The sequence below is a fragment of the Furipterus horrens genome, unplaced genomic scaffold (assembly GCF_987537825.1).
Source record: "Furipterus horrens unplaced genomic scaffold, mFurHor1.1.pri manual_scaffold_12, whole genome shotgun sequence".
NCBI classification, from domain to species: domain Eukaryota; kingdom Metazoa; phylum Chordata; class Mammalia; order Chiroptera; family Furipteridae; genus Furipterus; species Furipterus horrens.
This window is the reverse complement of record NW_028327182.1, coordinates 77601298-77615799: the sequence shown is the minus strand read 5'-3', so window position 1 is coordinate 77615799 and position 14502 is coordinate 77601298. Positions and strand designations below refer to the sequence as shown.

General features: G+C 41.4%; 1 protein-coding gene and 1 pseudogene across 2 annotated transcripts in view; one reads left to right on the top strand and one right to left on the bottom strand.

Annotated features, from left to right (window-relative positions):
* Window positions 1–5995, bottom strand: part of NSD3 (nuclear receptor binding SET domain protein 3) — a 103324-nt gene extending 97329 nt beyond the window's left edge. Inside the window, exon 1 of one of the 2 annotated variants that reach the window (XM_090258716.1) lies at window positions 5478–5995. The gene's annotated coding sequence lies outside the window, so the exon portion shown is untranslated. The remainder of the gene's footprint in view (window positions 1–5477) is intronic. The other variant, XM_090258715.1, reaches the window with a different exon arrangement.
* Window positions 5996–13396: 7401 nt separating this feature from the next.
* On the top strand, window positions 13397–14498 carry LOC149996448 (LETM1 domain-containing protein LETM2, mitochondrial pseudogene; annotated as a pseudogene).
* Window positions 14499–14502: the final 4 nt, after the last annotated feature.

Below are 14502 nucleotides of genomic sequence, written 5' to 3'. Positions count from 1 at the left end.
TAATCTTCTAAAAAGTCTATTAGGCCTGAGAAGTTCCTGATATCTCAATTTTTTATCTTTAACTTTTTTTTTTTCTTTTATTCATTCTAGAGAGAGGGGAAGGGAGGGAGAAAGAGATGGAGAGAAACATCAATCGATGCCTCCTGCACATGCCCTGATTGGGACAGAACCTGCAACCCAGGCATGTGACTTGACCGGTATCACACCTGTGATCTTTTGGTTTGCCAGACAATGACCAACCAAGTCACATCAGCCAGGACTCAATTTTAAATCTTTAAAGTTAAAAATTTCTTATGCTTTCTAATCTCACATTAAAAAGGAAAAATCTTAAGTTATTGTGACAGAATTCTAGCCAATACTTCAAAAGGTGCAATATAAATGAGAGATATTATTAGGTAATGATATATTTCTACGGTTAAAAATGGAAACTGTATGAATATAAAAACTTTTCACTTTCCTATTCACTTTCTCAAGATAGCCCTAAATCTAGATGAAAAGGGGAACCTAGTAAGAAAAAAGTTATCATTGTAGATGAGTCAATGATGACACAGATCTGCATTTGTTTCAAAATAAGCCAAGAACCAGTTTTCAAAGAGCTTTTCAAATTCAAAATCTTGTCAATAAACAGATGTACTTTAGGAATAACAACACACATCCATCTAGTAAAAAAATGAACATTCTCTAAATTTACAAAACTTAAAACTATGCCTTTAACCTTTTTTTCATGCCACACTATAGAGGTATAATATGAAACAGAGGTGTTTAAAAGTACTTAAGTACTTAGGTCAACAATCAAGACCCCAAACAAAACTGTAAGGTTAAGAAAAATGTGTTAGGTAGTCATAGTATAATCAATTTCTTTAATTTACCATTATTAATATTTATAAAAAGATTAGCTTGTAGAAATAAACCTCACCATTCATTGAAAGCTCAAGACTGGACATGTTTATTAATAATGGAATAAATCATCTTAATTGCACTTTCAAATATAACAGATTCTTTCTTCTTAAAGCTAAAAACACCTTTGCATCAAGAAGCAGATTTTATGAAGATACGAAATTCTAAAACCTTTTAAAAGTTTAATAATTTAACTTTTTTTAGTGTCTAAAACAGACTATCTTTTTGTTTTTAAAGAACCCAATAAATAAATACCCATGGTAACTTATTTTCTTGATAAAAATAATGATAAAATAACCAACATTGTCTGTTGAGATTTTTTTTTAAACTTGCTTTCAATGATGGATTTCTTAGTTCATTAAAAAAAATTCACCAGTGTCTCAATTTTCTCGCCAATTTGTCTTCCAGGACCATGATGGACCTCTTATTTTTTCACTTCATTGCTATCTTATTTCACTGATAATTTTATTGAAATAGGAAAAATTTTACCCCAAACCACTTCATTACACAAAACACAAACTTCAAGATACTCAAACTTCAAGATACTTGGACACGATTCATTTATAAATTCAAAAATATTCTGTGCATATGCTATATGTAAAACATAGTGAACAAGACATGAAAAAACAGAAGCATGATCCTTTGTCTCATTGCAACTTAATCCTCTTGCATTCATTATACTAAATGTGCCTAACCTTGAGAATTCCCCCTCACCTTGAGCTTTCACAGAAAGCTCGAAATACTTTCATTATAATGAAGTAACATGATGTGGTGTAAAGAGCCAGGTAGCAGGTTGTCACTAAAGCCTCAGTTTTCTGTCTTGTAAAATAAAGTAGTTGGACTATATCTCTTTTCTATTTAAATAAGCTGTTAGAGACTTAATTCAGGACCTGCTCTATTACTTCTAATAGCAAAAACCTGCCAACAACCTATTGTGAATCAATATTCCAAAAAATGGAATACTATATGACCCTTAAAAAAGCTGTACATCCCTAAGAGCTCATTTAAAAAGATCTTCCAGATAGCATGTTAAAACAAAAATGCAAAATGTAGATACTATGACCCAATTTATATGCATTGTAAAACAGATATATATGTACAGAAATGTTCTAGGACACACAAACTTCAAATGGCCATTGGTGGGAAATAAGGTGATTAAAAAAAAAAAAAGATTTTATTTATTTTTAGAGAGAGGCGAAGGGAGGGAGAGAGGGAGAGAAGCATCCACTGGTTGCCTCTTGCACATGCCCCAACTGGGGGCCTGGCCCGCAACCTGGGCATAGGCCCTTACTGGGAATTGAACTAGCAAGCTTTCAGTTCACAGGCCATTGCTGAATCCACTGAGCTACACCAGCCAGGGTGAAAATAGGGTGTTAACTCTTTTTTTAACCTCTTAGCCTCTTATAATATTTGAAAAAAAAATTTTAAATAACGAATACATATTATTTTAATTAATTAAAAAAACAACACTAAAAGTAAAGGTCTGCTGATTCAGGTTCTATAATTAGAACAGACCTTTGTTCAATTACTGGCTTTGTTATTTACTATATATGTAATATTAAGCTACTTAACCTCAATTTTCCCATCTGTAAAAAGGAGTTAATAGTACTAACCTCGCACAACAGTCTAGAAGGTAAAAGAAAATCACGCATGCAAGACACTCAGCATCGCACATTGTAAGAGGGCAACTATTAGGAGCTATAACTATGATTATTAAGAAAGTTATTATAAACTCCACAAACTGAGAGAATTTAGAATCAGACTTGCCAATTCATTCAAGATGACCAATTTCAAAGACAACCAATTTCCTTTACCCAAAACTTATTCAATCAGGTTCACGTAAGAGCATATTTATGAACTTAAGGTTAAAAAAAAAAAAACCAACCTCTCGCAGGTAGCAGGTAGGCTGATAGATATGGTAATCAGAGTAAAGTCTGAGTTTTAATTAAGCATCTAACGAGAATAGCCTTCTTCATTATATGGATACCTAATCCAAGGGGCCAGAATACTCATGGCAACTGGGCAGGGACCCTGATCTATGCAAAATGCTGAATACATAGAAATATACCTTTTCTTTTTTTTAGTAATTCAAGCTGCCAGTGTGAGTTTTTAACTTCAATATAAACAATTTCTCATTTTCCTAAAAACTTATGGCACTAGTAGTTTATGCACATAATTTATGATATAATTACAAATAACACGTCAAACAAGTGGCAATATAAAAATGCAATCTGCATAAAAATAAATTTCAAAAAAAGCTTACTGAATGGCTTTTTGAATGGAACTTTTCCCAGAAAATTTTAAAAAATCAGGCTGAATATTATCAAATCAAAATACTCCAAGTTGTAAATCCGGCCTTTATACTAAAAGCATTCTCACACACAAAGTTCCACTCTAACAATAGTCAATTTAATTTGTCCAAAAGACCAAGATCACATCCTAAAGTATACAACAACTGAAAAAATGTTGCATGAAGGTACATTAAATCAATATGTAGTACAAATGGTTTGAGTCCATTATATTACAATATTTTTCTTCTGTTTTTTTTAAGTATATTTTATTGATTACATTGTTACAATAGTTCCAAATTTTTCCCCTTTGCTCCCCTCATATTACAATTTTTACAAGCCTTCCTGGTATTAGAGAACAGTTTCAATTTCAAAATGATGGATTAAAGTTTAGATCGCCCCAATGACAATTATAAAACAAGAGATCACACATACATTTAATCCTTTTCAATATGAAAATAAGAAACTCCACTTAATTTATCTACCGTAAATTTGTCAGGATTTAAACTTTTATAATAGTAACTTTTCATATCACACAGATAGTTACATTTGAACACATTAAAGAGTCATTGGAGCTTTCCTGAGTGATCTGAAGTTCCCACCTAAAATACTGGCACCTCAGTGAGGCTCTGAGAACTGCATGCCTACTTCACAGATTATTGCAGTATGCTGAACTGGCATTTGAAGACTGTATTGAGCTAGCTACAGAAAAGCAAAGATAAGGGAATACTTTGTTTTATTTCTTTGAAGAAAACACTTCTTAATCTATAAGCAAGAGCTTGATCAGAAACACCATTTTAAAATACTACACACATTTCAAATTTTTCAACATTCAAAATACAGCAAACAGATAACTTACGACAAGCAGACCTTCCCACCCCTTCTCACCCCCACACCATGTTTTGCCAAGAGCACAAACCCACATAAAACAAACAATGCAATTTCCTTGTTTACTTAAAGAATTGCAGAAAACATGTTGACTGCTTCCGAGGCCTCTGAAACAAATGAATATTTAAAAGACTTTTCACGGTCATGCTTGAAATAAGAGAGTAGTAATGATACCTTCAGCTAGTAAAAATAGTGTGAACTTTTTAAAAAGGGTTAAATTTTACACTGCAGTTCATTAGCATGCCTTGTTTGCAACCAGAAGGAAGCGGGGAGGGGAGGACAGCAAAACACACAAGATGGAAAACATCACTACCTCCTTTGACGGCTAGGAATAATTTTAAATGACCTCAAGATGGAAGAGAAGAGTTCATTAATAGAAAGAAAGGGGGTTAACCATCTGAAATGGCCACTTCCAGATTCATACTGATGTCGGAGAGAAGGAATTTATTTACACTGCAGTGCCTGGCAGCAAACATGGCTGCCCCTGCCCCCTTTAAATCTGAAGTCTTTACTCCCTCACCAAAACCATCAAATTATGGCCCTGTCTCTCCCTGTCTTGCTACGAAAACACTAACACTTCTCCTTCAAAAGCGTAAAACCCACACCTCCGCATTTCACAACCACCACAGCACCATAACCACTTGCTTCTCTATTCTCCAGCATTGAAAGAAAAGGCACAGAATACACACAAATATAGGAACAAAAGGCTTTCCTTCTTAAAGACTTAAAAAAAAAATCCCTTCCCCTTCTTTTCCTCCCACTCTGCGCTGTCGGGTCGCTAGTTCCTATCATTTTCAACATCCAGTTAATTTCCTTCCCTATGCCAATACTAGGTCTTCCAGTTTCCTGAGTCTGCTTCCTATCTTCTTTTCGCATCCTGTCTCAATCATTTCTCCTCCCTGTTCTTAATCCACCTTTTCCTCCACTTCCACTCCCTCGTTTCTCCCTTTATGCCTACTTCCTCATCAAATTCTACCTCCTTCCCCAGACTCTTGTAGTTCCCAGCCTCCAACCCCTAACCTCTCTATTTCTCAATCCGCCCCGGTCTCCAAACCTAACTCTGCTCCTCGTTCCCTGCCCCTCCCCCGTCCCATCTTTATCCCCGCCCCCATCCCACCTCTACTCCCAATTCCCAGCTCAGCGCCACTCCATCACTTAACCCAATCCTACCTCCCCTGCCCCACCTCCCCATCCCCTTCACACCCCCCACCTTGCCATCTGCTCCTCCTTCTAGGGTCCTCTCGAACCCTTGCAGGCCACTCGCTTGCCCTCCCATCCCGGCAAGGCTCTCTCTCCCTACCCTGGTCCCATCCCTAGGTCGCCTCTCCTCGTCGTTCCCTCGGCCCTTCCAACACATACACGCGCGCACACGCACACGCACAAACACGCACGCATTCACTTTACCTTCAGTTTGTTCCATTCTAATCCCCCGGCCGTGTCAGTACGATCACAGGAGAGACACGGAGGCCCGGAGTGGGGCTGCGGTGCAGGCAGCCGCCGGGGCTGCGGGGGCCGAAGACGGAACCAAGCTAGGCCGCATGAAATCCCCGGGCTAGATTTCCCTCGCGCGGGCTGCCTCTGCCATGGCGGCGTGCACGGAGGAGGGCCACGGTAGGGCCGGGCCGGGCACGAAGCGGAAAGGAGGAAGGCTGTGGGAGGTGGAGGAGGCAGGGGAGGCGGAGGGACGGGGGGCGCCGCGCAGCCGCCGCTACCAGCGAGGAGCCTGGGGCTGGCGGCCGGACCGGGGCGGCAAGGTCCTCCGGGTCGAGACGGCCTTCGCACGCGTCTCCGCCTTGATCCTGGCCGTCGCGCCGCCCGCTCCCGCCGCCGCCACAGACGCCGCGCACAAAGCCCCCCCACCCCGACTCTCGGAGCGCCGCCGCCGCCGCCGCCAAATCTTCAGCCGCTCACTGGCTGCCGGGCCGCGGCGCCTACCGGGAAATGCAGTCCCGGGTTCGGGGGGCGGGGGGCGAAAGGAGGAAGAGGCTAGTCAACGGGGCGGGAAGGAGGGGCCAGAGCGAGAACCAGAACTGAGAGCAGCCCGAGGGAGGGAATCTAGACAAGAAGTGAGACCGCCGGCCGTGGAGGCGGGCGGGGCGGAAGGAAAGGTGCCTAGGCGAGTCAAGACAAAACAAAACTGGAAGACGGGGGAGCCGGGTTAAAGGTTGGGCCTGTGAGGTCACGTTGTGCTCGTGCGTGTTCCATGTTAAATAAAAGCACGTAAATACCGGGGGCAGTGCCATACAATCCCTACATGTTAAAAACACCCTACTAACGGGCGCCCGGTTAAGACGACCCGGAAAGTGGGCAACAATTTAGGTGCCTTCTCGGCTGTCTTCTGTCCGACAGCTGTCAGAGAAGAGCTGCCTGCTACTGCACATGGCTCTGCGTCTGGACACCATGGCAGCAATTTCAGACGTGACCCTCGAGGGCAGTCTCTCTCGAAGCCCTGCACGTCTCAGCCGGATGCTACCCCCGCTCCGCATTGCAAGCATTAGAAGGCCATGACGACATCGCAACCTCTGTGCGGAAGCGCTGACCTCCCTAGCAGGTACCGGCCTCGCAAGCCTTCTTCCTGCTCGCGACGGCGGACCCGGAGGCTTGTGGGTAACTAGGAGCACAGCAGCGCCCCACTGCACCCAGACCGGAGGGCCGCGGAGGGCCCTGTGCCCGTCATGTGCCTGGGCCTTCTGCTGCTCGCTGCCGGATCTTCCTTTCCAGAGGTGTGAGGGTATTTGTCCTAGACAAAGTTCACGCAAGAATGAGAGGAGAAAGAAGGAGTCAAAATTCTCTCTCTCTAGCCCTCTCCACCTTAGGAAATTTTATGTTAAACAATGGGAGCTCCTGGGGGTGGGGTGTGTGGCACAGTCAACTTCTTTCAGGAGTGTGCAGACTTGGTGATATTTCCTGGGGACTTTGATAACGACTAGAACGTTGCAGCATAGAGAATGTACAAAGAAAACACAGGCAGCAATTAGATGAGGAAACCCAAACTCTGCTCTCTGTTCTGAGAATAATAAAGCCATATCACTACTAAATATTATATTCTCCAAAGATGTCATAGTGCTGGATCTATTTAGTACCCTTACAAGAACTTCCTGATATCTTTAAATACCACTTAAATAAAAAATTAAGATTCCTACAGATAATTATTTTAATGATTAATTATGTATTAGTTTAAACACAACCCTGTTAATACTAAGATGATATTTCGAATTACATGTTCCCATTACCATTAAGCATTAAATATTTCTGAACTTATTCTTGTGTAGTAGCTACATTTTGTATAGCAACAAAAGTTGAAGGAATCAATAAAACCACATTTTTGTTTTAAATGCCTAAATGCCTTTTTGGAACAGACCTCCAAAGGGGGCCACCTGAGTTTTAGTTTGATTCTATCTTCTAGAAAATAAGGTTAAATTGGTCTTTTTTTTCCCTGCCCTGACCAGTGTGGCTCAGTTGGGCACTGAACAGCAAAATGAAAGGTCGCAACAACCCTCAGGTCTGGGTGTACACATTGATGTTTCTGTCCCTCTCTTTCTCCCTCTCTTCCCCTTTCTCTAAAAGTAAATAAAATCTTTAAAATTTTTGTTTTTTTTTTCTTTTGTTTGCTGTGATCCTTTCTACTTCCACCTTTCTCTTCCACCTTCCCATATTTACATGGTTTTATTGATAAACTGTTCCCTTGATGGGACACCTGGATTTTTCCCCTTGAGGAGAATCTGGTTGTCCCTGGGGATTTTATTTTGATTTTCTTCTAAAACTATGCTGACAAGAGTTTATAATTAAAGTTATGTTGTTGGCAGCAGCAATAACAGCACGAAGAGTTACACCGGTGGGGTCAGACTGAACCTTGATTCAGCAACGTAGTACTTGATTTCTGGCTAAGGAAAAATTCAGAGCCAAGACTCAAAATATGAGAAAGTTTATTCAGAAAAGTCAGAGGTAGAAGTGAGTGGTAGAAGAAAGAGGCTCAGGAAACAAGTTACAGAGGCAAAAGAAAGGCCCTTGGAGCTTAGGAGAGAGAAGGGTAAAGGGAACAAGCCTATGGAGGAAGATGAAGAGCAGAAAGGCACAGGTATAGGGAGAGCAGGGTCTTCACCTTAGGGTTTTTAAGGGCAGGGGATTTTTAGGGGCAGTGCCAGAGGAGGATCTTAATAGAATATTCATCAGATTTCCAGGTGTGTCCTTTCAGGGTAGTGGTCTCCGCTGATTGGTCCTTGCCAGGGCAGGGGTCATTAGTCATTGCCACAAGTCTCCAGGTCAGCCTTAGCCTTGCTTATCTGGTTTTGCTGCTTTTCTGGGCTTAGAGCTGAAACACAGCTGGAGCTGAAACGTAGTTGTATTTGATGAGGGTCAGAACCTCATTGTTCTGGGGGCTTAATGCTGAAGGCTGTTTCCTGGCCTCATTCATTTCCCCTCCAAGGGGGTCTAAGCTGTATGACTTAAAACAAGCCAGGGAAGGACAGGTCTGGGTTGGGTCAGAACCGCGTGACCACCGATAGGAAAGGTCAGGGAGTCTAAACCGCATGAGCAGTGGGCAATATGCTAGGGGAGGAAAGGTTACACCGCGGGTGAGGTTCCTACCTGTTTCTAGGCACCCTGGGCCTTCCACCCTAGTGAACGTTTGTACTTGGCCCATCGTCCTTGCTCTGCTCATGTCTGTCTGCCTACCACAATGTGAAGTAGATACATAGTCTCTTTTTGCAAAACGTTAGAAAATACATTGTTAATAATATTTGATCTGGAGCCATATTTAGGGAAGTGGCCATTAAAAATAATTACATTTTAGCATCTAGCATCTGAGATACAGAACATGCTTCCTCTTCTCCAAAGAAAATGAACAAACAGGTCATTAAGACAGCAATCTAACAATCAGGGCCAGAGTTAGGGAGAAAAACACTTTTGTTTTTTGTTTCTTTTTTGAAGATAATAGCTAAACTCCTTACATTGTAAATCACTAATCCTGAAAGTCAAAAAGTTGCCAGTTTTAGTAACATAAGGCAAACATTGCTTTGAACAAATGAATTTCAATGAGAAAGATTCTTAACCCTTCCCTTTTCAGAATAGGATTGCTGACATATGGCCATGGTAGAAAAATATAGCTCATCTTTCAAATAGTGATCTTGGAATCATTCATCTGGCTTATGAATATTTAATGATTTTCACTGTGCCTGGTTGTAAGTGAATGCAATGCATGAATAAGAATATTTCCCGGTACTGTATAAAATGTCTCCCAGGGAACTAAGGAATATTTTTGCATCCCTATGATCTTTTCCAGAAAAGTATGGGTATGTGGTAGTGCAGTTATTAATTTATGAAATTAATGTGAAAATTATACCCTACCTTTTTAGAGTTCAAAATTTACCATCGGTGATTTTCAGGAAAAGAAAAAAAGCTAAAAAGACCAAAGCTTTGTAGAATTAGTTAATTCTAGTAAACAGAATGTGAAGTGAAACCTTTCAGTGGAAAGTTGGACATCAGACATGCACAAAGGGCCCTCTAGTGGGCAAGCTGAAAAGGTTTGCCTAGTTAACATAATTGATCCATTTAGTTACTAGCTGAAAAATGCTTTGTGGATTTAAAAAAAAAAAAAAAAAGAAACTGAAATTTAATACCCGCCATCTTTCATTCTTACAAATGTGCAGCCCAGATGAGTAAGGTCTGTGGTCAAAACTAGCATGTTAAGAGAAATGTTTTCCGTGAGAAAGCTATTCCTTGCCGTCTGCTGTTAGTCAAAGCAGAGCCACTAAAATTATTTTCTTTCTTCTAGAGCCAGGTAAAATGGATGGGTATAGATAACTAGGGAGCAAAAACATTTCTAGATCTTTCACTTTCCCAAAATGGTTCAGTTGCCCATCCTAGGAACTGAAGTGCTCCCCCCCAAACCTGCACAGCCACTGTAATATGCATTTTAAATATTATTTGGGGTTTTCACAGAAAGTACTGATCATAAACAATACATGTTAAGAGGACATTTATAAAACAAATTCAGATTACACAGCATTCCAGTCTTGGCCCAGTGGGATGTTTTCCTTATCACTCCCGCCCTTTCTGACATTCCCTCTTTCCACTGCCCTCCCCGCCTCAGTTGCGCAGTTGGAGAGGGTGGGGGGGAAGAAAGGAAATACACGAAAATGATGTAATTCGTGACTACAAGATGGTTACCATGGTGACTATCAGGCATATTGCGCTATGGGCGTGGGGGGGGGGTGCGGTAAAAGCCGTCTCTAGTCCAGCTTTTCGTGAAGGGTTTTCTGGGAGGGATAGTTCACAACCTACTGTGGACAGGCAGAAAAACGTCAGTCTTCCTTCCCTGCCCCCCCCCCCCCAGCACAGTCTCCTCAAACCAAACCCAGTGGGGAAGGAAGTAATTTTGTCTGTGGGAACTAGACCTCGCTGCCTCCAGGGATGCTACCGCGAAGGACGCCTTCGCGCCCCGCAATTTGAGAGCCCATTGGTGGGTGGTGTCGTCATTCAGAGTGACGTCACCCTCGAGGAACGTGGTGGAGCCATAGAGATGGCCTCTGGCTCTTCTGGCTTGGGGAGCTGGGGAAGAGGGGGTTCGGGAAGGGACTGGAGGACTCAGGCAGCCGTTCCCGGGACCCGGCCAGAGGAGGTAGGGGCGGGTGGGCCAAGTCCTCAGTCAGTGACTTGGTGCGTCGCGCCTGCCGGTTTTCTTGCGGAGCCCGCTCCTTCGGCATCCTGCTTCTCCCACCAGTGCCCAGTTTTCCCGACAGCTTCCAGTTGCCCACCGTGCTGTCCTCAGCCCTTGACCTCGTCCTCCTGCCCGCCCAACAACTCTGGGGCTCAGCCTCCATTCCCCCTCCTTCGTGCTGCGCTTCCTCCTTTCTCTTCCGTACCCCGCGCCCTGCTTCTCGTCTACCTTCCCTTAACTCGGATCGCCAACAAGGTTCGTCGTCCCGGTGCCTGCACCACTCCCACATCAAAATACAAAGAAACACGCCCAGACCCCACCACCGTAAACAGTCCCGCGGCTGAAGAAGGCGAGCGCGAGTTTTGCTCGGGGCCGCCAAGGGCCGGAAGCGAAGATATCCCGAGGCCTTGGGGCACTGGCGTGCGGGCGTGGGCGGAGCGTTTGCGCAGGCGGGGCTCGTCACCGGGACCCGCCCCGGCCCCCACCGGCCTGGGAAGTGGTTGGCCGCAGCCTGGAGCCGGAGAGCCTTGCGCCTGAGAGCGCACTCACCGCCGGTTGGGGTCTGGTCTGCCCTCGGCTTGAGAACGCCTGTTCTTAGTCCGGGTCAGATGCTCTAAAGTATTTTTGAACTCTTGATCAAAATGTCAGCTCTGTGGTTGAGGTTTCCGTCCCCGAGAGCCTGTGGTACTCTTCCCAGCTGCAGGAAAGCAGAGTTGACACTGCAAGATATTCAAGCTCCTTACTTCCCTTGGCAGAAAAGCGCTGCAGGATGGAAGGTTTCTGTAAAGGTTATTTAAAGGTATAAAGCTCTGTGAAAAATCACTAGCACAGGAAACTAGTTAACCTGCCCTTGAACTATTGTAGGTACAATGTATATCTTCACTGCTACTTAAACGAATACTTTCAATTTTTTAAAGTTTGGGGCAGCTTGGCCAAGTATGGAAAAAAGCTTATTAAAACAAATCCAAGATATTTACTTTCTACCTGTATTTTTAGGCTACAGATAAGTGTACCTTGCTCAGCTTCTTGAATACTTGGCAACCATTTAAGTAGATTACTAGGTACTATTGACTGGAAATCAAAATGTCTTTGAAGACCGTACCACCATGAGAAGCAGCATCATATTAAAGGTCATTTTTGTTTGTTGGGATCTCAAAATACCATTCTCAAAACCAGGGCTAAGAAAACTATTCATGATTGTTCGACGTGAACTTGGAAGAGATTTTACACGTTAAATAGGATATGCAAATATTTTACCCTTGAAATAGTTAAAAACAATTAAATTCTGAGATCTTTATAACTGATGTATTTTTCAAATACTAAATTGTTCACTTACTCCTCTGCCTAGGTCCCTATGTTGACTAGTAGAGACAAATATAAATATGGCCTTCTACAGTTATAATACAGTCTTAGCTATTGCCCGAGCAAGGTAAGCCTTGAAATTTCTCTGCTGCCCCCAATATTTATATAAATTTTATTCTTCTAGATGGAGAAGATATATGTAAAAAGATGGGCTTAGTGTACAGTTAAAGCTTTGTTGGTTTTAACTATGTTGGTTTTTAGGAAGCTGACATTTTAATGTATTTAAACTTACCCCAAATTTTGTATATGCTTTAGAACTCAGGCTGAGTGATCTTGTAGATATGTAGTACAGGTAAGATACAAGATGTGATCATTTTAGAATGACACTTGTCATTGGTGAATGTTACATGAGGTGCTTAAATGTAAAAAGGAGTAAAGGGAATGACAAGCCAGCCCGAGGGTCTGTATCTGCCCCAGCAAGCTCTGTTATCACTTATTTATTACAAAGACTATTTGCTGAGAAATTACTGTGTGCCAGATACACTGTACATCTTCCCTTTTAGCCATTCAGAAAGTGTTTTTATCTTGGCATGCTTCAAAAACAAAGAATGGAAAAGGCTCTCTCTTTGCCAAAAGAAGTCTCTTTGCCAGGAACTTTCTTTGCCTAGATAATCTTACATATTTTTTCAAACAATCTGATGTGCTAGTTTAACTGAAGTTTGTGAGCTACTGCAAAAGTAGAATGTAGACATCCCTGGCTGGGAAGCCTAATTCTAGTTCTTATTCCTAAGGGTTTTGTTGTTGTTATTGTTGTTGTTGTTGTTGTTAGGAATCTTAGATGAAGGGCATTTTAGCTGTAAGTACCTCTCATTTGAGGGATTCCATGGGCACTACAGAAACAAGAACGTTTTAAGTAATTGATTAACCCCCAAAGGGACCTTGAAGTTTCTTATTCAAACAATAGTCTATTGTCAATAGAGTAGATGAAGACACAAGTCTTCCACCTGTTTTCTCGTAGTACATTAGAGACAAAACTTTCAAACATAACCCCATATGGGAAAATATTTGCTATTAGATTTTTAAATGAGTAGTCTCAGAGTCTCTAACTTCTAATATAGCAATTATTCTTAGGAATGGACTTATGAATATTTCACATAGAGTGTATAATTCAACCATAAAACTTACTGTTTTTCAACTGGGATAAAAAGTTGTATTTCATTCACTAATGAATATCATCTGTTTTAAAACATAGGCTTTAAAACTATTGTTTTATTTTAACCAGATACAGTATCTGTTTCTTTAACTTTTAAGTTTTTAATAGTTTGTGCTCAACTCAGAGGATGTTGCTCTTTATTCCAGATTCCCTAGCCATTTTGTCCATCCTACCTGCTCTTCTTATTTCCCATCACTTGCATTTCTTCACTTGCCAGATTCCCATTTAAATAAAACATATATGAAGAACTATGGAAGCAAGAAGTACTCCTGTCTTAGTCAGTCAGGCAATAAAGTGCTTCACTTACGAACTAGAATAATACAAAAGCTACACACATCAACTTGCTGGCTACAAAAGGACTCTGGTAAACCTCAGCTGGAGCAAACCCCCCAAAAGCCACAGGAGACAAGCCTTCAGTCCACAAAAGAAATTGGTACGAAGACTAAGGAAGAAAAGCGATCTTATAGACAAAAAATTATGGATGAACTTAAATATTATTACAATGGATTCTCTTTGCTTTGGATTGACACCAAAGTTGCTGCCAGAATGATATGGAGGCTGTTAAATGGACAGGTGCTGACCAGACAAGAAAGATGAAGGGTAGGCAAGAATCACATTTAAGAAAGTAAATGTAAAGTTAAAATGAACTACTTAGGAACCAAGTTTTAAACTCAACTTCAAATTCATTTAAAAAATCTCAAAGTAGTAATTGTATGATAATTGATGGTGTGAAGGAGAATTTCTTACTGAGTTTCGTACTTGTCTGTAACTGAGGTGCTGTACAACTTTAGGCAAGAATCTTAAAATTTGTATATATATTTGCCTGTAGTATAGTTATAATTGTGCTCTCTAATCTCTCCAAGGAATTGAGAGGTTGCAGGTTTGATCTGTGCATCTAAAGCACAAACTATTGTTAATATATTAAGTATATGCATTAAAAATTTTTAACGGATACTATGTTATTAAATCCAGACCCTTAAGTTAGATGAAAGCTAGAAGATACCAATAATATGTTTTGATTGTTATAGATTTCCTTGAGGATATCCCATAAATATTACTTCAGAGCTATGATAAAGAGGACAATCCCACTTTCCATTTTATAAACGGCTGCAGAAAATGTCTTGTGGTTTTAACGCTTTAAGAGCCAAAGCATGCTTTTTAGTTTTAGTTCTTTTGGTGCATCCTAAAATAATAAATATTGCATGTGCATTTAATTCTTTAGCTGTTGAGGACTTGTGTTGATATCTTCCGCTTGG